Here is a 25,063-nt window from a genome sequence, read left to right as displayed (position 1 = left end):
AGTCAGATTTCACAACTCACGCTGCCTTTAGAACATCAAACTTTTTTTATTACTGCCACTCCATTACCTTATTCTAAATCATACCAACGTCCTGTGACCTATTTCACGAAAGGCAGAAATTGTCAGGAATGAACTATCATATTTTAAATCAATATATTCCCTAAAGCAATCTTCTATAAGTCCTTTACCTCCTTTTAGTTGTTGCTGTTAAATCAACTAGGACCTCCCTTTTAATTGATGCTTTTGTACTTTTAGTGACTCTTCTAAAAATGCTTCTATTATTGGGCATGTGTTTTGAATAGGCTCCTTTTCATGGAGTCATTGGAATAACTAGGAACAAAAATAATAAATTTGATATATTGGTTCACTGGAGATTTAATTTTCTGTGGATCCCTGCTATTACATTTAGTTAAGGTTTAAGAGCTCAAAGTATTATTCTTGACAACATGTTAAATGTTTGAGGTATGGATGTATAATGGAATAATGCAATAAATGTCTTGTGTCCATATTGATTTTTTAGATGAATCTGCTTTGAAAATTCTGGCACCCAGCAGCCCAATAGTATTTAACCATGGTAACCTTTGAGTTTTTTTAAAGATTGTGGCACTTCTGTACTCAGGTGTAATCCCCAGCAGACTCTTAGTGAGAGAAGGAGAATTGATCCTAATCCTCTCGTGCCCTAAGGTCATTTCAAGGAATCAGGCTCTCAAGGGCCACACTGCCAGGAGAGCTAGGCAGCACCAACAAGTCAAGCCACAATGTGATGTTTTCTACATTGTTTGGTATTACTTTTAAGAAGAAAGTATTCCTTAAGAATGAAGAAATGACTGGCGCACATAGCTCTGCAACATGTGATAAACAGCAACCACTATTTCATGCCTTCACATGAGACTTGTTAATACAAGTTTTTTGATGACTTTATGAGATCCCTTAGAAAGTTGGATAAACTAATAAAACAATGAAGGCATTCTTTCTTCACTGAACGTAACTGAAGGACCAACATGTGGAAAATCAAGGAAAGTATTTATCGTGCATGGTAGATGCCTCAGGATTCATGCAAACATGTGATAGCAAAGACAGGCTGTGAAGGGAACGAACAATTGAAGCAAAATAATGGCATGGTATCTCTCAGGGTCTCCTTCATTTTCAAATCCCTATACTTTCCTGGTCCACATCCTTGGCATCCATTAAAGTGAGTCACTTCCTAAAAGGTCCCTTAGACCTGTCAAAATTTCAAAACAACTGTGGGAATCTTTTTATCTAGCTTTCATTTTCCTAAGGTTCAACAGGAAGGGAGGGAAGGAAGGATGGAGAAAAGAAGGAAGGAAAAAATGAATGAACAAATAAATAAAAGGATAAACAAACTGGTCTTTAGTGAGAAACTTTGATGAAAGAAATAGAACCACCAACTATATTACAATACAGGTTTTTTTTCTCTTTTTCAGTTTTTATTTTAGGATCAAGGGGTACATGTGCAGAATTTTTACAGAGGGATATGGTGTAATGCTGAGGTCTGTGGTATAACAGAAACTGTCACCCAGATAGCAAGCACAGTACCCACTTGTTAGTTTTTCTGCCTGTGTCCCCTCCTTTCCTCCTCCATTTTGTATTTCCTAGTGTCTATTGACCCATCTTTATATCCATGTGTACCCCACATTTAGCTCCGATTTATAAGTAAAAACATGCAGTATTTGGTTTTCTGTTACTGTGTTAGTTCACTTAGAATAGTGGCCTCCAGCTGCATCCATGTGGCTGCAAAGGACATAATCTCATTTTTATTATGGCTGTGTATGCATGGTGTATACATAACACATTTTCCTTATCCAATCCATGGTGTATATGTACCACCTTTTCCTTATCCAATCCACCATTGATGAGCACCTGTGTTGATTCCATGTTTTTGCTGTTGTGAATAATGCTGCGATAGACATACAGGTACATGTGTCCTTTTGGGAGAAGGATTTCTTTTCCTATGGATATATACCCAGTCATGGGATTGTTGGGTCGAATAGTAGTTCAACTCTTACTTCTTTGAGAAATCTCCAAACTGCTCTTCACGGCAGCTGGACTAATTTACATTCCCATCAATAGTGTATAAGTGTCCCCTTTTCTCCACAGCTTCATCAACATCTGTTAGTTTTTGGCTTTTTAAGAAAAGCCATTCTGACTGGTATGAAATGCTATCTCATTGTGCTTTTGATTTGCATTTCTCTGGTGATTAGTGATGAGAGCATTCTTTAATGTTTGTTGGATGCTTGTCTTCTTTTGAGAAATGTCTGGTCATATCCTTTGCCCACTTTTTAATGAGGTTATTTGTGCAATTTTGCTGCTTTTTATTTCTGTTTTCTCTTGGTCACTTATCAAGGAGAAATTTTAAAAAATCATAACAAAAAGAATGGTATGCTCCTTTTTATATTAAGTAGTTCTGTTTATTCTGATGATTTAGGACACAGGTGATTTCAAGTTCATCTTCAGAACATGTTTTATTTTTTATTACTTTCCTTCCTTTAAAGAGCTGAAAGTAGAAAATTATTGGGGAAAATTATCTTCTATTCATGTTTTATTGTTAAATGTATTCATGTCAGTTTGGCAAAATCACTTTCATCATCCTGAATGATTTCACTAATATTTCCTCCAGATTGCTTCCATATTATGAGTTATATTTTGACATTCTGCATTCACTATCTTTTAGGGCCCTCATCCATACATTCCACAAAAATTTCTTGAGTGTCTCAGAGTCTGTTACGTGTCCACACTTGTCTAGCCCATGGGGTTACAGCAATGACCCAGGAACCCTTGCTTTCAGGTACTTAAGGGACTGATTCAATAGCACAGTGATCCAAATCATAAATATCCACTTTGTACAAAACCTTTTCAATAACATCTACATCATTAGGCACTTAATCATACATTACTGCTCTTTCTTCAGAGCACCATAAATAAGCAACTGAGAAAAATAATTCTAAGTCATTTTCCTGAAATAGGAAAAAAATGATTTTTATAAACTTCTAAACTTTGCTTCTAATACATTTTAGTTTGCTTCTAGTACATTTTAGTTTGTTTGCTTCTAATTTTTCAACTTGGTAAAACATCTGTAATGTTAATTGGACCATTTGTCAATTGTCAGCATGTTAGTTTTTTCAAATTTAAATTCTCTTCTCAGCATTCATTTGTCATATCATTTAATATTACAGAGTGCACCCTTTTAAACTGTGTGCCCTACATACAAAACCATCTAGCATAAATAATATCTGAAACCCAGAGTAACGTTAAATTCTTCAACTAGTAGAATTGAGCCCTATGAAAACAATATGTAGGCCAGTGAAAATAAGTTTGTTTTGGACAATCCTGACCCCAATAAAAAACTTTTTAGAGTAGAAACATTATCCAAATCTACAGCAGTGGAAACCAATAGTAACTTTTAAAATTCATGTGTACCTTTGGCTTACATTTGATTGGATTAAGTGGCATTTAAGAAGAAAAACACATTCTATGTTCCTTCACACTATTTCACTACTGCTAACAGATTTTAAACTATCAAGTGACGCCCCCTAAACAAAGCATTACAACAATGAAGGACTCCAAAGCAATTTTGTAAAATGTTAGTTGAAGTCTCTGAGGCTGCTAAAGGCCAAACATATGGAAGTTTATTTTCCATTTTTACTGACTGTAGTTTTATCCAGACCAATGGGCCTTTTATTTCATGGTATTTTCTCAGTCCATTGCTCTAAGTTCTTGGCTCTCACCACAGTCAGGATGATGGAAGAAAGCAGAGCTACAATTACCACTGTGAGATCCTATCTGACACACTACTTTCCAAACTGCTATAGCGCCTTAGACTGTCTTTGACCTTTTCCTCATCTCGGTGAGCTATGAAGAAGAAACTCTCCCTGAGCTGTTATTTTTCTCCTCAGATCCATAACTTGTAAAGCCTTCACACTGAGATATCCTGATCTTAAGAGCATACAATCACAATCTATTACCCCAGAAGCTTCCTGGAGATTCTAGGTTACTGCTTTTGCTGCTTTTTTTTTTTTTTTTAAAGTAGTACAAAACACTGGTTAGCAGTTGTTTCAAATCAGAAATCAGTCTAGCTAGTGAATTTTATCTGACATAGCATAAATTCATGACTGTGCTGTTTTTGTCTTGCTGAATAAGGACATATTGAAAATAATTGGAGTGAGGAAAAGTTTCGTTGTTTTCTTCTTTTATGTTCATGTGTTCTTATACTTTGCTGTAATTTATTAATACACTGCCTTCTATTGTTTCATTATATTGTCTCGCTATTGGAGTAAGGAAACGTGTCCTTGTTTTTTTTCTTTTATGTACACTTGTTCTTATACTTTGTTGTAATTTATGAATATACCACCTTGTATTGTTTCATTTATATTGTCTCTCTAGGTGGACTATAAATTCCTCACACCAGTGAAGAGATTTTATAATTTGTAAAAGCCTCTTTTCATGTCCAACACTGAATAAAAGGTAATAAGTAAAGCCTTTCTGAAATAACTAATTGGTTAATTAAATGACCACTTGCTTTGAAAGAAACAAATTCTATAATAATTATTTATAAAATCAAGCATTTTATTTCCAAAGCATCAAAATTAATTTTGAACAAATTCATTAATATTTGTAAGGTAAAAAAATTGTTTGCATTTTTCTGCGGTAGATAATATATATTATACTCAGTTATCATTCATAACACATATATACACTATACATATGAAATATAGATATACAAATATATCACAATACTATTAACTAAGTTGTGAAATCATGTGGCATGAAATGAACCAAGTTCTCTTTAAATTGTAAATACAGAATAGTGTGTGTTTTTATCAAAGGAAAATATTTATAGTCTATCTAATCTCACATTCCTAAGAGTTATTCAAAATCTTAGCATTAAAAGTCTCTAAGAATGCAGTTGTATATCCAATGAAATAGATTGTTTTATCTAATCATCTAGATAATGGCTTAACTTTCTGGGTAAAATATAAACTGGCTGGAATCTTTGTTTATTCCCCCTGGACAGCAAGTCTCTGACTGTTTTGTTTGTTTGTGTAATCCAAACACCCAAAACAGTGCATGGTGCTTAATAGGAACTCAATAAATATTTGTTGAGTAAATGGCTTCTTATTGTGTACAAAAGAAAATATGTGAGTTTATATTTGATGGAGTTATCTAAGTGAATGAGACAGGGTAAAGGGTTTTGCCGGGAGAAAGAATACCATGTGTGCAAAAGCCCTGTGCGGAAGATAATGAGTAATGTTTGAGAACTGAAAATCCCAAGTGGCTAGAATACAGAAACTGGGCGAAAGTGGTTTAAGATAGCCTCGGAGACATAAACGGGCCATATTATAAAAATCTTTTCAGGTCATGTTAAGAATGCGATCTTTATCTTTAAAGCAACGAGAAGTGGTGTGGAATTTTAGGCAGGGTAGTGGCATAAGCTGATTTGTATTTGACGAAAATTACACTTGTAAAGCTAAGAAAGGTTGTGGGGGCAGCATGAGTGGAGGCAAGGAGCCCAGTTAGGAGACTGTCTGGTACTACAAGTGGCTGATGATGCGGGTTGCACTAGACAATAATGGTGACTATAGAAAGAAGTTTACAGCTTTGATGTAAAGTCACAAAGTATTGTGTATCACCTCCATGCCACTTATCAAACTTTGCAATTGCCCATTTGTTTCTATGACTATAGAGCGATGTCTACCACTACTGATCTCTGCCCTCCGTCACGCTGACACTAGGTCTAATTTGGCTGTCCGTTCTACCCCAGTGCTGAATGCCTGGCACACAGTAACTGCTCCATAAAGATTTGCTGATTACCTGAATGGAATTATATTCAAAATTATAATTGTGTTATCACAATACATAAAAGTAAAGAGAGTTTTGCTAAACAATCTGTGTCCAAAACGCTTAATTTTAGAACTTTAAAAGAAATTTTAAAGTATATAAAAAACCATAAAATATACAGGAATCCTAGAGTTTAGTACGTCTCACAGAGTTTCTAAAAGCTGGATGGTTTAGGTAGCTCCACCATGAGTAGCCCACTATCTTATGATGTAATTTATTGCATCGGCAAATAACTGGGTTTTAAGAGTAATTCTTACAATATGACAAAATCTATATTCTTTTCACTTTCACTGTTAATTCTAGTTCTGAAGTCTGGACCAACCTACAAAAATTTGAATGCTTTTATTATTTCAAAGTTATTTAAATATGTAAAGATGGCTCTGCAGAGTCTACTCTTTCAAGTCTAAATAATTTCTGCTGTTTTTATTTGACATGCTTTCTAGACTTACCATCCTAGACTTCTGAAAATTGTGATGCTTTCTTCCAAATGCCTTTCTTTAGATGCATTTTAGTTTGCCAATGCTTCTAAAATGTATAGCTACATTTGGAAAGCACCACATTGTATAAATATACAGACATGTATTTTTAAAGTTTATGCGACAAAGGGTCAACACCATGCTGCAACTATGGTTTGATCAGCATTGTGTGCAATGGGTTTGTTGCTTCCCATGATCTTAGCATCATTCATAAACCATTTAAAAAACTGAAACTGACTGAGGAGAAGTCATGTGCCTAAGTTGGGATGTGCTGATTCTTAGTCCATGCTTTCTACCTGCATAATTAGATGTACTTCTGGATGTTTACAATAAAAAGATGATGATCAAAAGAATAAGTGATCTTTGCCATAATATACTTCCATTGCTAAAAATATACAATTATTATTGTACATCTAATTTCCAGACGAGATCTCAAAGCACTTAAGTGCAAATACTTTTTAATAAATTAGTCTGGTTTTCATATAGGCGCCTAGATAATGTTGTCGTTATAACTCAAGTTCTCTTTATATGAAATATAGCTCACCCAGGGAATGCACATCTGTTTACTGAAAAAGAAATTCAAATTGAGAACCTTGTCAGTATTAATTAGGATAATAATACAACCACACTAGTGTAGTTATTTTCACTCATTTAATAAGCTCTTCAGTAAAGATCTAAAAATGTATTTAAAACACATAAAACAAAATCATGTCTAATTATGAAGGGCAGTTGCTATTTTAATCTGCTTGCAGTTTTCTAACCAGATATAATTTGTTTTAGATGTTGTATCTGATATACTGAAGTCCAATTACTATAGGATAATTAAGTTGGTTGTTAATTGTGGGATGTAACTGAAACAGAATGCATTATAAACTATAATATCTATTATTAAATGACAATTATTCTTATAAGTGTTTTCATTGGCTTAATAAATCAATATGGGTAATTTGAGAAAATATTAAGAAATGTCTAATTTTAAAATGTATTAAATTGTACCTTGTCTTATTGGATCTTCTAATAACAGATAAAATAGTACTTGTATGAATTTTTAAAACACACTGATATGGACAAACACAGAAAGGCTGACTCTGCATGGCAAAAATACATGTCATAATGTATCATACATACAGCTAATATTTATTTTACAATCAACATTTTTTTACTGAGCACCTGATATGTAAGGTAGTATTATGCAATCTCTAAGAAATTTAGGTTAGAATCTGTTTTACTTGTGTTATATAATTTTAAATAATAATGTTTAATAATATACATATACTACTTTTTAAATATATAAACACTATGTATAATATATGCATGTTTTCATATATGTATACATTTTAAAACTGGAACACACTTAGATAATTATATATATTCATTTTTCTATAAGCAGAGTAGTCATTAGTTTTTCAGTAGATTAAATATTGAATGTAATTAAATTCAGATTATATTCACAGCAGGCTCTTTCCACATAGCAAGTCTATGTGCTAGAACAACAATTATTAGTGAGTACAGTAAATAAGTCTCAGCTCATAAAATTCAAGAAAAAAATACCATCTGGACAGTAACCTAAAAACTAGACCAGGTAATCACCTGAGGTTCCATTTATTTACATTAATCTTAATTTCTGCATTGTAATTTTCATTTGTTGAATAAATTTCCTCTTACTGCAGATAAGAAGCATTCTACAAATGTACCAGAACTAGTCCAGCATTTTTCAAACCTCTATTTTGATGTCACCTAAACACATTTTGAAAGCCCTTCACAAAATATTTAGTTGTTTAATTTTTCATAAAATTCTAGTCATTGCAAATTACATAATTTTTTAACGTTGTAATTATTGACTTTTAAAATAAAAATTTTATGTCATTTAAAACATAGCCATTGGTATCTACATATGGCAATTTTATACTTGTCATTATTCATAAAAAAATACATTAATACATCTTTTCAACTGTCAGAAATGTAATGTCATGACTCTTCTACTTGAACTTATATATCTATTTCACTTGTTCCCCCATCGTACTTCTCTGCTTTATAATATGTATATAAATTGAAATTTAATTTTTGAAAAAGTTTATCTGACTATAAGGCACTGAAGTGCTAAAAACTTCTTTTGATAAAGACATAATTGCAATAATTAGTTGTAAAAATGAGTAAAACAACATAAATATGTTTTATAATAAATTTTATACATAAAGAGCAAAATTTTACTGGAAACTCATTTCTTAATGAGATGGAAGCAGTTCTATTCCCCTGATTAATTTATGTATCCAGGGATGAAGATTATTTATTGCCAGACAAAATAGTGGTTCACTATGAATTCTATTCTATTTGATGCACTACCAAATTCTGAATCAATTAGATACTCCTCCAATTTTGTTGAAAGCTAAAAATTCGAAATCATGACATGCAAATGGATTTGGTATTGTTATTAGACTTATTTACTTCCTCAAAGCAAACACTCACATTTGTAATTGTCATTTTATTTAATACTGAGAGTAGGGTTTCTACACTAAGACAATTCAACAATGGTTGCAACACAAGACAGAAGAAAAGGGCGCCCCTTTTTTGTGAAGTAAGAGAAGGGCAATTGTAGAAGGAAGTGGGAAAGGAAATCAGGCTTAATTTCTCAGTTGTGCTTTTTCAGGCTGATACATATTATTTTTAGTACTTATGAAAATTAGAAGACCTCTGATCTATTTCAGCATTCCACTAGCAAAACAATCCATTCTGAAACAACCCTGAGAGGTATTAACAAATATTCCTAGCCCTCCAGGTCCACATTAGCTCAATCCAAGTTTCAATGTCTGAGATATTCTCATTTTGGAAAAGAGGCAGAACTGTGGAGGAGGGATTCTTTTGTCCCTCACTAATATCCAAAAATTCCACCCACCTCTTCTGAATTTCCCATTTATCTTAATTGTTCTGGACAGCAGTGAGACTGAGAATAATGATAATATGTACCACACCATCTTGAGACCTCTCTTCCTCTGATGATCTTAACCAAAATCATCATTCTGGAGAACGATATACTTCTAAGGCACAGTGTCATCCCTCCCATCCCCAAACACAGGCACTTACCATTCAGAGTCAGAAGGATCCATTTCTGCAACTACTGAGGATTCAACTTCATTGGCTGAATTAACTTTGTTTTACTAGTAACACTGATCATAGTTGTTTTACTTCATTATATAGGTCACATTTGAACATCTTGTCCATACTTATACCAGGGAAAAACTAACCCTCTATATATGGCATTCCCTTGAGTTAATATAGGCAAACAATTGTCCAGAAAGAAAATGGTGTTACGTGGATATAAAGTTTTCTTAAAGACTCATGCTCCTACTAGTGAAACTTAACTTATATTAAAGCTCACAAATTATCTGACCTAGAGTTTTTCCATGAATTGATATAAGCGTACCAAAATGAAATATGTAGGATTTGCCCATTTCCCTTTTTTGAAAAGTACTTGAACATTTGCCAGTTTTCCAGCCTTAAGTCATCTCTACTATTTACATTCATTTCCCAAATATCAAAATCTTTATATATCTATATGCATATATGCATTATTTTCTGCCCTAGGATTTAATTTGCATTTACATAGACACTGCTAATATAAGACATCAAAATTGATTTTATTTTCTCTTAAAATGAGTAACTATTTTACTCTCTGCATTTTGAGAATATTTTCTTGACAGAAAAATAAGGAAGCACCAAGGTGGGAGGGTCACTTGAGGCCAGGAGTCTGAGACCAGCTTGAAGCAACATAGCGAGACCCCCATCTCTATTTAAAAAAAAAAAATAGCTGGTTGTGGTGGCACACACATGTAGTCCCAGTTACTCGGGAGGCTGAGGTGGGAGGATTGCTTGAGCCCATGAATTCAAGGCTACAGTCACACCACTGTACTCCAGGCTAAGAGACAGTGCAAGATCCTGGAAAGAAGAAAGAAAAAGAAAAGAAGGAAAAAGAAAAAGATAGAAAAGAAAACAGGAAAGGAGAAGGAAGGAAGGAAAAAAGAAAGAGAAAAGAAAGAGAAGAGAGGAGAGGAGAGGAGGAAACAGAGAAAGATGAGGAAGCAAAATATTAATTTTATTAAATGAATCGTAGCGTGCTGTTTCTATACTAATTACAATGTTAGAATGCTTTCTGTTTTCATCAGTTAGAACAACAATGTATTTATATTTTTGAATGCAGCATTTTAAATATTGGATATCATCTACTTAAGCAGACATGCAAGCATAGATGCTTAATGTGTGAACTACTCCATTTCCATAAGCATTTAAATCACTGGTATATATTCTGCTAAATGTATTCCACTGACGTGGTTGTCTGAGGACTTAATTTCCCTTAGCGTAGTTTTTACACTCTAATATTGTCCTTAGCATAAAAATATTAGGATTTTTTTCATGTGGTAATATTGATATCTGTTCTCAAGACTCAAGCTACAACCTTAAAATTTTTCTCTGAATGAAATCTTTTATATAGTCTTCACAAAATAAATATTACTCATCTCTAATAATTTTGTATTAATTAGAAATATCGAATTATTGTCAAAATTCTGATATTTAATAATTCCAAATATTTAATAATTCAGGATAGACGATCTAAGAATGAACTGGAAAATTTTCCAGTCTTAAAAAGTGACAACACATTAACTTAGTCATAACTAGTCATAACTTAGTCATAACTTAGTCATAACTAGGTGCATAAGAGATGAAATGTCAAAGTTAACACCAGGTCCAGGTAAACTTAAAAAGCAGAAATACACAAACAGGCAGGATAAATTGGAGCGCATGAGCCTTCTATTTGCATATGAGTCTCAAATGGATGGATGTCAGGATTGGAATATTTCTAAGTTATTATTCAAATCAAGTCCTGTAGCATTTTTTGAGGACTCTACTCTTACAGGAGCCATAGTAGCACCTAGAGATACAAACTTCTTAACCATAAAAGCTATTCTCCATGTCATCACACTAAAGAAATGAGCACAGATATGCCAATAAATAATGTGCCCACGGCACAGTGGCTCACGCCTATAATCCTAGCACTTTGGGAGGCCAAGGGGAGCAAATCACAAGGTCAAGAAATCGAGACCATCTTGGCCAACATGGTAAAACCCTGTCTCTACTAAAAATACAAAAATTAGCTGGGCGTGGTAGCACACACCTATAGTCCCAGCTACTCGGGAGGCTGAGGCAGGAGAATCGCTTGAACCCGGGAGGCGGAGGTTGCAGTGAGCTGAGATTGTGCCACTGCACTCTAGCCTGGTGACAGAGCGAGACCCCATCTCAAAAAAAAAAAAAAAAAGCATTGCTCAGAGAAGGGAGTAATTATTCTTTCTCTCTGGGAGAGGTCAGTGACTATTTCATAGTTATCAACTAGGCCACTTTTGTAGATGAATACTCATTTAACATGAAGACACATAGCTAGTGAATATTAAGTTCTCTTCTGCTCATATGAGATAAAAAGTTAAGAAGTGACCAGGGCCCACTCCTGCCACCACTGACACATATGAGTGCTGCCAGGGGACCTCAGGACCAGCCTACCCAGTGTACTAGTCTTCAGCAAAGCCTCACCACAGCCTCCACAAACAACCACAGCCTAAGCCACTGAGGAACTCAAGGACAATACTGATGTTGATCACAGCCAAAGAAATCATATGGAGACTATACTATGGTGCTCACACTTAACCAAACCAAAGTACACTACCCAGCCAACATTATAGATCCATCTACAGGAAAAAGTATTTTTCTATGAAAATAATTTAATAGGAAAGCTATATCATAAACTTGAAAGAAATTACTGTTAAGCTAGATGCACAAATATTAACTTAAAAACACAGGAAACATAAAAAAGTAAGGAACCTGACACTTTCAAAGGAAAATAATAATTCTCTGGTAACATACCCCAAATAAAAGGAAATCTATGAAATGTCTGAATTGAAAAGGAATTCAAAAGAATGATCTTAAGGAAACTCAATGAGACACAAGGGAATACAGAACATATAATCAGGAAAACAATTCATGATCTGAATAAGAAATTCAACAAAGGGATATTGTAAGAAACAACAAATATAGTGGAACTAAAGAATTCTATAAAATAAAAATACCATCAAGACGTTAACAAGAGACTAGATCAAGCAGATGAAATAATTTCGGAATTTGAAGAGAGGTCTTTTGAAATAGCACAATCAGACAAAACAAAAAAAGAATAAAAAAGAATGAAGAATGTCTACATGACATGGGACATCATCAAGTGAACAAATAATATAATTTTTGGAATTTCAGAAAAATAAGAGATGAGAAAGGCATTAAAAATCTATTTTATGATAAATCTCCAAACTGCTTTCCACAGTGGTTGAACTAATTTACATTCCCACCAACAGGGTATAAGTATTCCCTTTTGTCTGCAATCTTACCAATACCTGTTATTTTTTATCTTTAATAATGGTCATTCTGACTGCTGTGAAATGGTACCTCACTAGGGTTTTGATTTGCATTTTTCTAATGATTACTGATGTTGAGCATTTTTTTCACATATTTGTTGGCCACAACTATGTCTTCTTATGAGAAGGTATCTTTATATCCTTTGCTCATTTTAATGGGGTTGTTTTTCGCTTGTTGATTTGTTTAAGTTCCTTATAGATTCTGAATATTAAATCTTTGGCAGATGCAGAGTTTGCAAATATTTTCTCCTATTCTCTAGGTTATCTGTTTACTCTATTGATAATTTATTTAGGTCCACCTTGTCAATTTTTGTTTTTGCAATTGCTTTTGGGGACTTAGTCACAAATTCTTTCCCAAGGCTGATACCCCGAATGGTATTTCCTAGGTTTTCACTAGGATTCTTCTAGTTTTAGGTCTTACGTTTAAGTTTTAATCCATCTTCAGTTAATTTTCATATAGAGTGAAAGGTAGGGGTCCAGTTTCATTCTTCTGCATATGGTGAACCAGTTATCCTGGAATTTAGGTATACCATTCAAGTCAGCAATCCCGTTACTGGGTATATATTGAAAGTAAAATAAAGCATTCTACCAAAAAGACACAGGCACTTGTATGTTTATTGCAGCAATATGCACAATAGCAGACACATTGTGTCAACCCAGATGCCCATAAATATGAACTGGATAGGGTATTTGTATATGTATGCCATGGAATACTGAGCAGTCATAAAAAATGATGAAATCATGTTATTTTCAGCAACATGGATGCAACTGGAGACCATTAGCCTAAGTGAATTAACACAGGAACAGAAAACCAAATACCAAATGTTTTCATTTATAAGGGGGAGCTAAACATTGATTACACATGGGCATAAAGGTGAGAACAATAGACACTAGGACTGCTAGAGGGTAGAGGACAGGAATGGAGGCAAGGATTGAAAAACTAACTATCAGGTACTATGTGCACTACCTGGGTGATGGAATCACTTGTACACCAAACCTTAGCAACATGCAATTCTCCCATGTAACAAACCTGCACATATACTCCTGAACCTAAAATAATTTTTTTTAAAAAACTAATGAAATAATGAAATAGGAGAAGATTTCTTAATTCTTGGAAGACATATAGACATCAATATTCAAGAAGCTAAAAGTTCCCAAACAGACTCAACCCAAAAACATCCTTTCCAAGGCACATTATGGCCAAACTGTCAAGTCAAAGGAAAAGACAGAGAATTATATTTTTAAAAAAGCAGGAGAAAAGCATAAAATCACATATAAGGGAATTCCCAACATATTAACAGCAGATTTCTCAACAGAAGCCATATAGGCCAGGAGAAAATGGGATGATATAGTCACATCAAAAGAAAAAAATGCTACTTAAAATACTTTACCCAGCAAAGTTATCTTTCAGAAACAAAGATGAAATAAAGTATTTCCAAGACAAGCAAAAACCAAGGACATTCATCACAACTATATTGATCCTATAAGAAATGTTTTACAGAGACCTACATCTGGAACTAAAGGATAACATCTACCATCATGAGAATATATGAAAGTATAAAACTCATTGGTAGAGCAGATATGCGAGTGAGAAAGAACAAGAAATAAAATATTACTAAAGATAACCAACAGATTGCAAAGATAAACAATAAAAGATGAAGAAAGGAACAAAGGATATACAAAACAATCAGAAAACAATTATTGAAAATGACAAGAGTAAGTCCTCGTCTATCAATTAAAAATCTTGAATGTAAATGGTTTAAATTTCCCAATTAAAAGACAAACACTGATAGAGCGGATTAAAAATTAAAAACAAAAGAACCAACTATACACTGCTTACAAAAACCTTACATCCCTATTAAGTCACACATAGATTGAAAGTAAAGGGATGGAAAAAAAGATATTCCATGCCAATAGAAATAAAAAATATGCAGGAATAGCTGTACTTATATCAGACAAAATACACTTTAAGTCAAAAAACAAGAAAAAAGATTAAGTTTATTATATAATGATAAAGGGGTCAATTCAGCAAGAAGACAAAATACCTCTCAAAGTATTTGCACCTACCAACAAAGAACACAGATATATAAAGTAAATATTATTGGAGTTAAAGAGAGAGATAGAGTCTAGTACAATAATAGTTGAGAACTTAAATACCTCAATTCCAGCATAGGACAGATCATTTAGACATAAATTCAACAAAGAAACAAAAGACTTAAATTGCACTATAGACAAAATAAATTTCAAAGACATTTATACAATATTTCATCCAACAGCTACAGAATACATATTCTTCTAATTAGCACATGGAACATTCTCCAGGATAGAACACATATTAGGCCACAATAAGAATTTCAGCAAATATTTTCTTTTTTTTTTTGAGACAGAGTCTCACTCTGTCCCCCATGCTGGAGTGCAGTGGCATGATCTCGGCTCACTGCAAGTTCCGCCACTAGGGTTCATGCCATTCTCCTGCCTCAGCCTCCTGAGTAGCTGGGACTGCAGGTGCCTGCCACCACGCCCAGCTAATTTTTTGTATTTTTAGTAGAGATGGGGTTTCACCATGTTAGCCAGGATGGTCTCAATCTCCTGACCTCGTGATCCACCCGCGTCAGCCTCCCAAAGTGCTGGCATTACAGGCATGAGCCACCATGCCTAGCCAAATTTCAGTAAATATTTTCAAATGGAAATTACATAAAATATCTTCTTAAACAACAATGGAATAAAACCAAAAATCAATAACAGGAGAAACTCTGGAAACTCTACAAATATTAATACATGGAAATTAAATAGGTAGTCACTTCCAAGATGGCCGAATAGGAACAGCTCCGGTCTGCAGCTCCCAGCAAGATCAACACAGAAGACAGGTGATTTCTGCATTTCCAACTGAGGCACCTGGTTCATATCATTGGGACTGGTTGGACAGTGGATGCAGCCCACGGAAGGCAAGCTGAAGCAGGGTGGGGCATCGCCTCACCCAGGAAGCACAAGGGGTTGGGAGATTCCCCTTTCCTAGCCAAGGGAAGCTATGACAGACTGTACCTGGAGAAATGGTACACTCCTTACCAAATACTGAGCTTTTCCCATAGTCTTAGCAACCAGCAGACCAGGAGATACCCTCCCATGCCTGGCTCGGTGGGTCCCACCCCCAGGGAGCTTCGCTCACTGCTAGCACAGCAGTCTGAGATTGATCTGTGATGCTGCAGCTTGATGGGGTGGGGGGGTGGGGGCGGTGCGGGGCTTGAGTAGCTCACAGTGTAAATAAAGAGGCCAGGAAGCACAAACTGGGCACAGCCCACCACAGCTCAGCAAGGCCTCCCGTTTCTATAGATTCCACCTCTGGGGGCAGGTCATAGTAGACTAAAAGGCAGCAGACAGCTTCTGCAGAATTAAACGTCCCTGTCTGACAGCTATGAAGAGAGCAGTGGTTCTCTTAGCATGGCATTTAAGCTCCGAGAATGGACAGACTGCCTCCTAAAGCAAGTCCCTGACCCCTGTGTAGCCTGACTGGGAAACACCTCCCAGCAGGGGCCAACAGACACCTCAAACAGGTGAATGCCCCTCTGGGATGAAGCTTCCAGAGGAAGGATCAGGCAGCAATATTTGCTGTTCTGCAGCCTCTGCCAGTGATACCCAGGCAAACAGGGCCTGGAGTGGACCTCCAGCAAACTCCAGCAGACCTGCAGCTGAAAGGTCTGTTAGAAGGAAAACTAACAAACAGAAAGGAATAGCATCAGCATCAACAAAAAGGACATCCACAACAAAACCCCATCTGTAGGTCACCAACATCAAAGACCAAGGGTAGATAAAACCACAAAGATGGGGAGAAACCCAAACAGAAGAGCTGAAAATTTCAAAAAACAGAGCACCTCTTCTCCCCCAAAGGATCACAGCTCCTTGCCAGCAACGGAATAAAACTGGACAGATGATGAGTTTGACAAGTTGACAGAAGTAGGCTTCAGAAGGTCGGTAATAACAAACTTCTCCGAGCCAAAGAAGTATGTTCTAACCCATTTCAAGGCAGCTAAAAACCTTTCAAAAAAGTTAGATGAATGGCTAACTAGAATAAACAATGTAGAAAAGCTCTTAAATGACCTGATGGAGCTGAAAACCATGGCAAGAAAACTTTGTGACACATGCACAAGCTTCAATAGCCAATTCGATCAAGTGGAAGAAAGGATACAGTGATTGAAGATCAAATTAATGAAATAAAGTGAGAAGACAAGATTAGATAAAAAAGAGTAAAAAGAAATGATCAAAGCCTCCAAGAAACATGGGACTATGTGAAAAGAAGAAATTTGATTTCAGGTACACATTTGATTGGTGTACCTGAAAGTGATGGGGAGAATGGAACCAAGTTAGAAAACACTCTTCAGGATATTATGCAGGAGAACTTCCCTAACCTAGCAAGGCAGGCCAACATTCAAATTCAGGAAACACAGAGAATACCACAAAGATACTCCTTGGGAAGAGCAACCCCAAGACACATAATTGTCAGATTCACCAAGGTTGAAATGAAGGGAAAAAATGTTAAGTGCAGACAGAGAGAAAGGTCGGGTTACCCACAAAGGGAAGCCCATCAGCCTAATAGTGGATGTCTCGGAAGAAACCCTACAAGCCAGAAGAGAGTAGGTGCCAATATTCAACATACTTAAAGAAAATAATTTTCAACCCAGAATTTCATACCCAGCCAAACTAAGCTTCATAAGTGAAGGAGAAATAAAATCCTTTACAGATAAGCAAATGCTGAGAGATTTTGTCACCACCAGGCCTGCCTTACAAGAGCTCCTGAAAGCAGCACTAAACATGGAAAGGAACAACTGGTACTAGCCACTGCAAAAACATGCCAAATGGTAAAGACCATCGATGCTATGAAGAAAATGCCTCAACTAACAGGCAAAATAACCAGCTAACATCATAATGACAGGATTAAATTCAAACATAATAATATTACTCTTAAATGTAAATGGGCTAAATGCTCCAATTAAAAGACACACTGGCAAACTGGATGAAGAGTCAAGACCCATCGGTGTGCTGTATTCAGGAGATCCATCTCAAGTGCAAAGACGCACATAGGTTCAAAATAAAGGGATGGAGGAAGATCTACCAAGCAAATGGAAAGAAAAAAAAAAAGCAGGTATTGCAATCATAGTCTCTGATAAAACAGACTTTAAACCAGAAAAGATGAAAAGAGACAAGGCCACTACATCATAGTAAAGGGATCAATTCACCAAGAAGAGCTAACTATCCTAAATATATGTGCACCAATACAGGAGCACCCAGATTCATAAAGCAAGTCCTTAGAGACTACAAAGAGACTTACACTCCCACACAATAACAATGGGAGACTTTAACACCCCACTGTCAATATTAGACAGATCAACGAGACAGAGGTTAATGAGGATATCCAGGACTTGAACTCAGGTCTGCACCAAGTGGAACTAATAGACATCTACAGAACTCTACACCCCAAATCAACAGAATATACATTCTTCCCAGCACCACATCACACTTATTCTAAAATTGACCAATAATTGGTAGTAAAACACTCCTCAGCAAATGTAAAAGAACAGAGATCACAACAAACTGTCTCTCAGACCACAGTGCAATCAAAGTAGAACTCAGGATTAAGAAACTCACTCAAAACTGCACTACTACATGGAAACTGAACAACCTGCACCTGAATGACTACTGGGTACATAACGAAATGAAGGCAGAAATAAAGATGTTCTTTGAAACCAATGAGAACAAAGACTCAACATACCAGAATCTCTGGGACGTATTTAAAGCAGTGTGTAGAAGGAAATTTATGGCACTAAATGCCCACAAGAGAAAGCAGGAGAGATCTAAAATTGACACCCTAACATCACAATTAAAAGAACTAGAAAAGCAAGAGCAATCACATTCAAAAGCTAGCAGAAGGCAAGAAATAACTAAGATCAGAGCAGAACTGAAGATGAGACACAAAAATCAATGAATCCAGGAGCTGGTTGTTTGAAAAGATCAACAAAATAGACCACTAGCAAGACTAATAAGAGAGACGAATCAAATAGAAGCAATGAAAAACGATCAAAAGGATATCACCACTGATCCCACAGAAATACAAAGCAACCATCAGGGAATACTATAAACACTTCTATGAAAATAAACTAGAAATTCTACAAGAAATGGATAAATTCCTGGACACATACACCCTCCCAAAACTAAACCAGGAAGAAGTTCAGTCTCTGAATAGACCAATAACAGGTTCTGAAATTGAGGCATTAATTAATAGCCTACCAACGAAAAAGAGTCCAGGACCAGATGGATTCACAGCCAAATTCCACCAGAGCTACAAGAGGAGTTGGTACCATTCCTTCTGAAACTATTCCAATCAATAGAAAAAGAGAATCCTCCCTCGCCTAATTTTATGAGGCCAGCATCATCCTGATACCAAAGCCTGGTAGAGACACATCAACAAAAAAAGAGAATTTTAGGCCGATATCCCTGATGAACATAGATATGAAAATCCTCAATAAAACACTGGCAAACTGAATCCAGCAGCACATCAAAAAGCTTATCCACCATGATCAACTTGGCTTCATCCCTGGGATGCAAGCCTGTTTCAACATAGACAAATCAATAAACGTAATCCATCACATAAACAGAACCAAAGACAAAAACCACATGATTATCTCAGTAAATGCAGAAAAGGCCTTTAATAAAATTCAACATCCCTTCATGCTAAAAACTCTCAATAAACTAGGTATTGATGGAACATATTTCAAAATAATAAGAGCTATTTATTAACAACCTGCAGCCAAAGTCACTTCTGAACGGGCAAAAACTGGAAGCATTCCCTTTGAAAACCGGCACGAGACAAGGATGCCCTCTCTCACCACTCTTATTCAACATAGTGTTGGAAGTTCTGGCTAGGGCAATCAGGCAAGAGAAAGAAATAAAGGGTATTCAGTTAGGAAAAGAGGAAGTCAAATTGTCCCTGTTTGCAGATGACATGATCGTATATTTAGAAAACCCCACCGTCCCAGCCCAAAATCTCTTTAAGCTTCTAAGCAAATTCAGCAAAGTCTCAGGATACAAAATCAATGTGCAAAAATCACAAGCATTCCTATATACCAATAATAGAAAAGCAGAGAGCCAAATCATGAGTGAACTCCCATTCACAATTAGAATTGTGAATAAAAAATAAAAAAGAGAACAAAATACCTAGGAATCCAACTTACAAGGGATGTGAAGGACCTCTTCAAGGAGAACTACAAACCACTGCTCAACAAAATAAAAGAGGAAACAAACAAATGGAAGAACAATCCATGCTCATGGATAGGAAGAACCAATATCGTGACAAGGGCCATACTGCCCAAGGTAATTTATAGACTCAATGCTATCCCCATCAAGCTACCACTGACTGTCTTCATAGAATTGGAAAAAACTACTTTAAAGTTCATATGGAACCAAAAAAGAGCCCGGATAGCCAAGACAACACTAAGCAAAAAGAACAAAGCTGGAGGCATCAGGCTACCTGACTTCAAACTATACTACAAGGCTACAGTAACCAAAACAGCATGGTACTGGTACCAAAACAGAGATATAGACCAACGGAACAGAATGGAGTCCTCAGAAATAACGCCACACATCTACAACCATCTGGTCTTTGACAAACCTGACAAAAACAAGCAATGGAGAAAGGATTGCCTACTTAATAAATGATGCTGGGAAAACTGGCTACCCAAATGTAGAAAGCTGAAATCGGATCACTTCCTTACACCATGTACAAAAATTAACTCAAGATGGATTAAAGACTTAAATGTTAGACCTAACACCATAAAAACCCTAGAAGAAACCCTAGGCAATACCATTCAGGAAATAGGCATGGGCAAAGCTTCATGACAAAATCACCAAAGGCAATGGCAACAAAAGCCAGAATAGACAAATAGGATCTAATTAAAGAACTTCTGAACAGCAAAAGAAACTTTCATCAGAGTGAACGGGCAACCTACAGAATGGAAGAAAATCTTTGCAATCTACCCATCTGACAAAGGGCTAATATCTAGAATCTATAAAGAACTTAAACAAATTTACAAAAAAAAAAAAACCCATCAGAAAGTGGGTGAAGGATATGAACAGACACTTCTCAAAATAAGACATTTATGCAGCCAACAGACACATGAAAAAATGCTCATCATCACTGGTCATCACAGAAATGCAAATCAAAACCACAATGCGATATCATCTCATGCCAGTTAGAATGGTGATCATTAAAAAGTCAGGAAACAACAGATGCTGGAGAGGATGTGGCGAAATAGGAAGGCTTTTACACTGTTGGTGGGAGTGTAAATTGGTTCAACCATTGTGGAAGACAGCATGGCTATTCCTCAAGGATCTAGAACTAGAAATACCATTTGACCCACCCATCCCATTACTGAGCATATACCCAAAGGATTATACATCATTCTACTATAAAGACACATGCACACGTATGTTTATTGTGGCACTATTCACAGTAGCAAAGACTTGGAACCAACCCAAATGTCCATCAATGATAGACTGGATTAAGAAAATGTGGCATATATACACCATGGAACACTGTGCAGCCATAAAGAAGGATGAGTTCATGTCCTTTGCAGGGACATAGATAAAGCTGGAAACCATCATCCTTAGCAAACTACCAAAAGGACAGAAAACCAAACACCGCATGTTCTCACTTATAGGTGGGAGTTGACCAATGAGAACACTTAGACACAGGGTGGGGATCATCACACACCAGGGCCTGTCGGGGTGGGGCCTGGAGGGCTAGGGGAGGGATAGCATTAGGAGAAATACCTAATGTAAATGAAGAGTTGATGGGTGCAGCAACCCAACAGAGTTGATGGGCGCAGCAACCCAACATAGGCACATGTATACCTGTGTAACAAACCTGCACGTTGTGCATATGTACCCTAGAACTTGAAGTATAATAAAAAATGAAATTAAATAACATTCACCTGAACAACCATTGAATCAATGAACAAATTAAGACAAAATCAAAAAATTTTTTGAAACAAATGAAAATTGAAACATAAAATAACAAAATCTATGGGCTATAGCAAAATCTAAGTGGAAAATTTGTAGCAATAAATGCCTACCTTTAAAAAGTAGAAAGATTTCAAGTAAGCAATCTGACAATGCACCTCAAGGAACTGGAAAAGCAAGAACCAACCAAACCACAAATTTGTAGAAGGAAAGAAATAATAAAGGTTGGAGCAAAACTAAAGCAAAAGAGATCAAAACAATACAAATGATTATTAAGAAAAAGTGAATTTGGTTTTCTGAAATGATACAAAAATCCACAAATTATAAGCTAGATTAAGAACAAAAGAGAGAAGACCAAAATAAAATCAGAAACAAAGAGGGAAACAGTGCAACTGATACCACAGACATGCAAAGGATCATTAGAGACTTTTTTGAACAACTATACGCAAGCAAATTAGAAATCATAAAGGAAATGGATAAATTTCTGAATCCATATAAACCACCAAGATTTAACAAGTAAGAAATAGAAAACCTGAACAGACCAATAGAGGTAACAAGATTGAATTGGTAATAAAAAGTCTCCCAAAAAAGAAATGTCCAAGACAAGACGGCTTTGTTCCTGAATTCTACCAAACTTTCAAAGAAGAACTAATATAAATTCTTCTCAAAATATTACAAAAAATTAAAGAGGAAGAAATTCTTCCTAACTTATTCTATAAGACCAGCATTACCCTGATATCAAAACCAGAGAAGGACACAACACATATTAAAACTATAGGCAATATTCTTATGAATATGATGCAAAAATCCTCAACAAAATACTATCAAACCAAATCCAGCAACATATCAAAAAGATAACACATCATGATCATGTGTCATCTATCCCAGGAATGCAAGGATAGTTCAACATATGCCAAAAAAAATTTGATACATCACATCAACAGTATGAAGGACAAAAGCCATATGATCATCACAATTGATGCAGAAAAGGTATTTGATAAAATTCAGCATTCTTCATGATAAAAACTCTCAACAAATTAGATATAGCAGGAATATACCTCAACACAATAAAGGCTATATATGACAAACCCACAGCTAATATCATACTGAATGGGGAAAGCTGAAAGCTTTTCCTCTAAGAACTGGAACAGAGAAAAAAAGGCCACTTTCACCACTCTTATTCAACATAGTATTGGAAACCCTAGTCAAAGACAAGAGAAAGAAATAAAGGGCATCCAAATTGGAATAAAGGAAGTCAAATAGTGCCTCTTCATGAATAACATGATCTTGCATATAGAAAAACCTGATACTCCACCAAAAAACTCTTAGAATTGATAAGTAAATTCAGTAAAGTTTCAGGATACAATATCACCATATAAAAATCAGTAGCATTTCTATGCATCAATAAGGAATTAGCTGAAAAAGAAATCAAGAAAGCAGGGTGGAGTGATATGGCAGAACAGAAGACCACATCATTTGTACCCCCTGCAAAAACACCAAATATTGACAACTATCTGCACACAGAAAAGCACCATCATAAGAACCAAAAATCAGGTAAGCAATCCCAGTACCTAGTTTTAAATTCATGTCATTGAACGAGGCATTGAAGAGGGTCAGAGAGACAGTCTTGAATCAGAGACACCATCCCTCCACCCCCAGCAATGGCCATGAAGCACAGAGAACTGTACACTTGGGGAAAGGAAAGGGTGGTGACTGGAGGGCTTTACATTGAACTCAGTGCTTCCCTGTTATAGCTGAGAGCAAAGACATGCTGGGCTCAGCCAGTGCCCGCTCATGGAGGGAGCATTTGGACCAGACCTAGCCAGAGGGGAATCAGCATCCAATAGGCCAGAACTTGAGTTTCTCAGCGAGCCACACCACCATGGGCCAAAACCTAGGTAAACTTGAAAGATAGCCAAGGACACAAGAACTGCAATTCCTTGGCAACTACTGGGCTGGCTCAGAGCCAGGGAACTAGAATGGCATGTGACCTAGGGAAACATGAGCCACGGTTGCTAAGGAAGCGCTTTCACCACTCCTCCCCCAACCCCGGTCAGTGTAGCTCACAGCAATGACATTATCTCCTTCCTTCTGCTGAAGGGGAGGAGAGGGAAGAATAAAGAGGACTTTCTTTTGCATCTTGGATACCAGCTCAGCCACAGTAGGAAAGGGCACCAGGCAGAGTCCTGAGGCCCCCAATCCAGTCCCTAGCACCCTACAATCAAAAGGAAACCTGCTTTCTTGAAAAGAAGGACCCAGTCCTTGCAGGATTCATTACCTGCTGACTCAAGAGCCCTGGGGCCCTGAATAACAGCAGTGATATTCAGGTTGTACACCATGGGTCTTGGGCTCTGAGTCGTGCTGACTACAGGTGTCACTCAGAACATTTCCAGCTGTGGTGGCTATGGTGGAAGACTCCTTCTGTTTCATAAAAGCAGAGAGAAATGTAAAGAGGACATTGTCTTTTACCTTAGGTACCAGCTCAGCCACAGTGGGGTAGAGCAACAATCAGGCTCTTGGAGTCTCCAATTCCAGGACTTAGCTCTTGAACAGCATTTCTGGACCAGCCTTGGGCCAGAGGAGAGCCCACTGCCCTGAAGGGTGAGTTCCAAGCCTGGCAGAATTTACTGTAAGAGCCTGACTGAAGAGCCCTTGAGCTTTCAGTGAACACTGGTGGTGGCCTGGTGGAACCCCCATGTGGGCCAGTGGAGGTGGTGCCTATAGGAAGAGGCTCCTCTGCCTTGAAAAACTGGAGAGAAAAGCAGGAAGGATTTTATATTGTGGTCTGAGTGCCAGCTTAGCCACAGTAGAATAGAACATCAGGCAAACTTCTAAGGCTTTTGACTCCAAACCCTGGCTCACAGACAGCATTGCTGGACCTGCCTAGGGCCAGTTGGAGCCTGGCACCCTGAAGAGAAGGACACAACATGACTGGCTTTGGCACCTGCTGATTTTAGAGCCCTAGGGCCTTGAGAGAACATAGGTGGTAGCAAGGTAGTGGTTACAGTGGACCTTGGGCGAGACTCAGTGCTATGCTGGCTTCAGGTGTCACCCAACACAGTCCCAGTGTTGGTCACCACAGGGGTGGTTGTATCACCACACCCCCTATTCCAGGTGGCTCAGCACAAAGAGACCTTTTTTGTTTGGTAGAAAGTAAGGGAAAAGGGAAAAAAGTAAGGGAAAAGTTCTCTGTTTGGTAATCCAGACAACTTTTCTGGATCTTATTCAAAACCACCAAGGCAGTTCCTCTACAAGTCTGCAAAAACCACAGCACTA

General features: G+C 36.7%; 1 long non-coding RNA gene across 1 annotated transcript in view; it reads right to left on the bottom strand.

The window, feature by feature from the left end:
- Window positions 1-8,794: 8,794 nt before the first annotated feature.
- LOC129034825 (uncharacterized) overlaps window positions 8,795-25,063 on the bottom strand; it is a 38,897-nt gene continuing 22,628 nt past the window's right edge. The window contains exon 5 of the long non-coding RNA XR_008502028.2: window positions 8,795-10,265. This is a non-coding gene — a long non-coding RNA (uncharacterized LOC129034825). The remainder of the gene's footprint in view (window positions 10,266-25,063) is intronic.

Source organism: Pongo pygmaeus, chromosome 3, assembly GCF_028885625.2.
Source record: "Pongo pygmaeus isolate AG05252 chromosome 3, NHGRI_mPonPyg2-v2.0_pri, whole genome shotgun sequence".
Lineage (NCBI taxonomy): Eukaryota > Metazoa > Chordata > Mammalia > Primates > Hominidae > Pongo > Pongo pygmaeus.
Note: the sequence above shows the minus strand (reverse complement) of the source record. Positions and strands in the feature narration are given on the sequence as shown.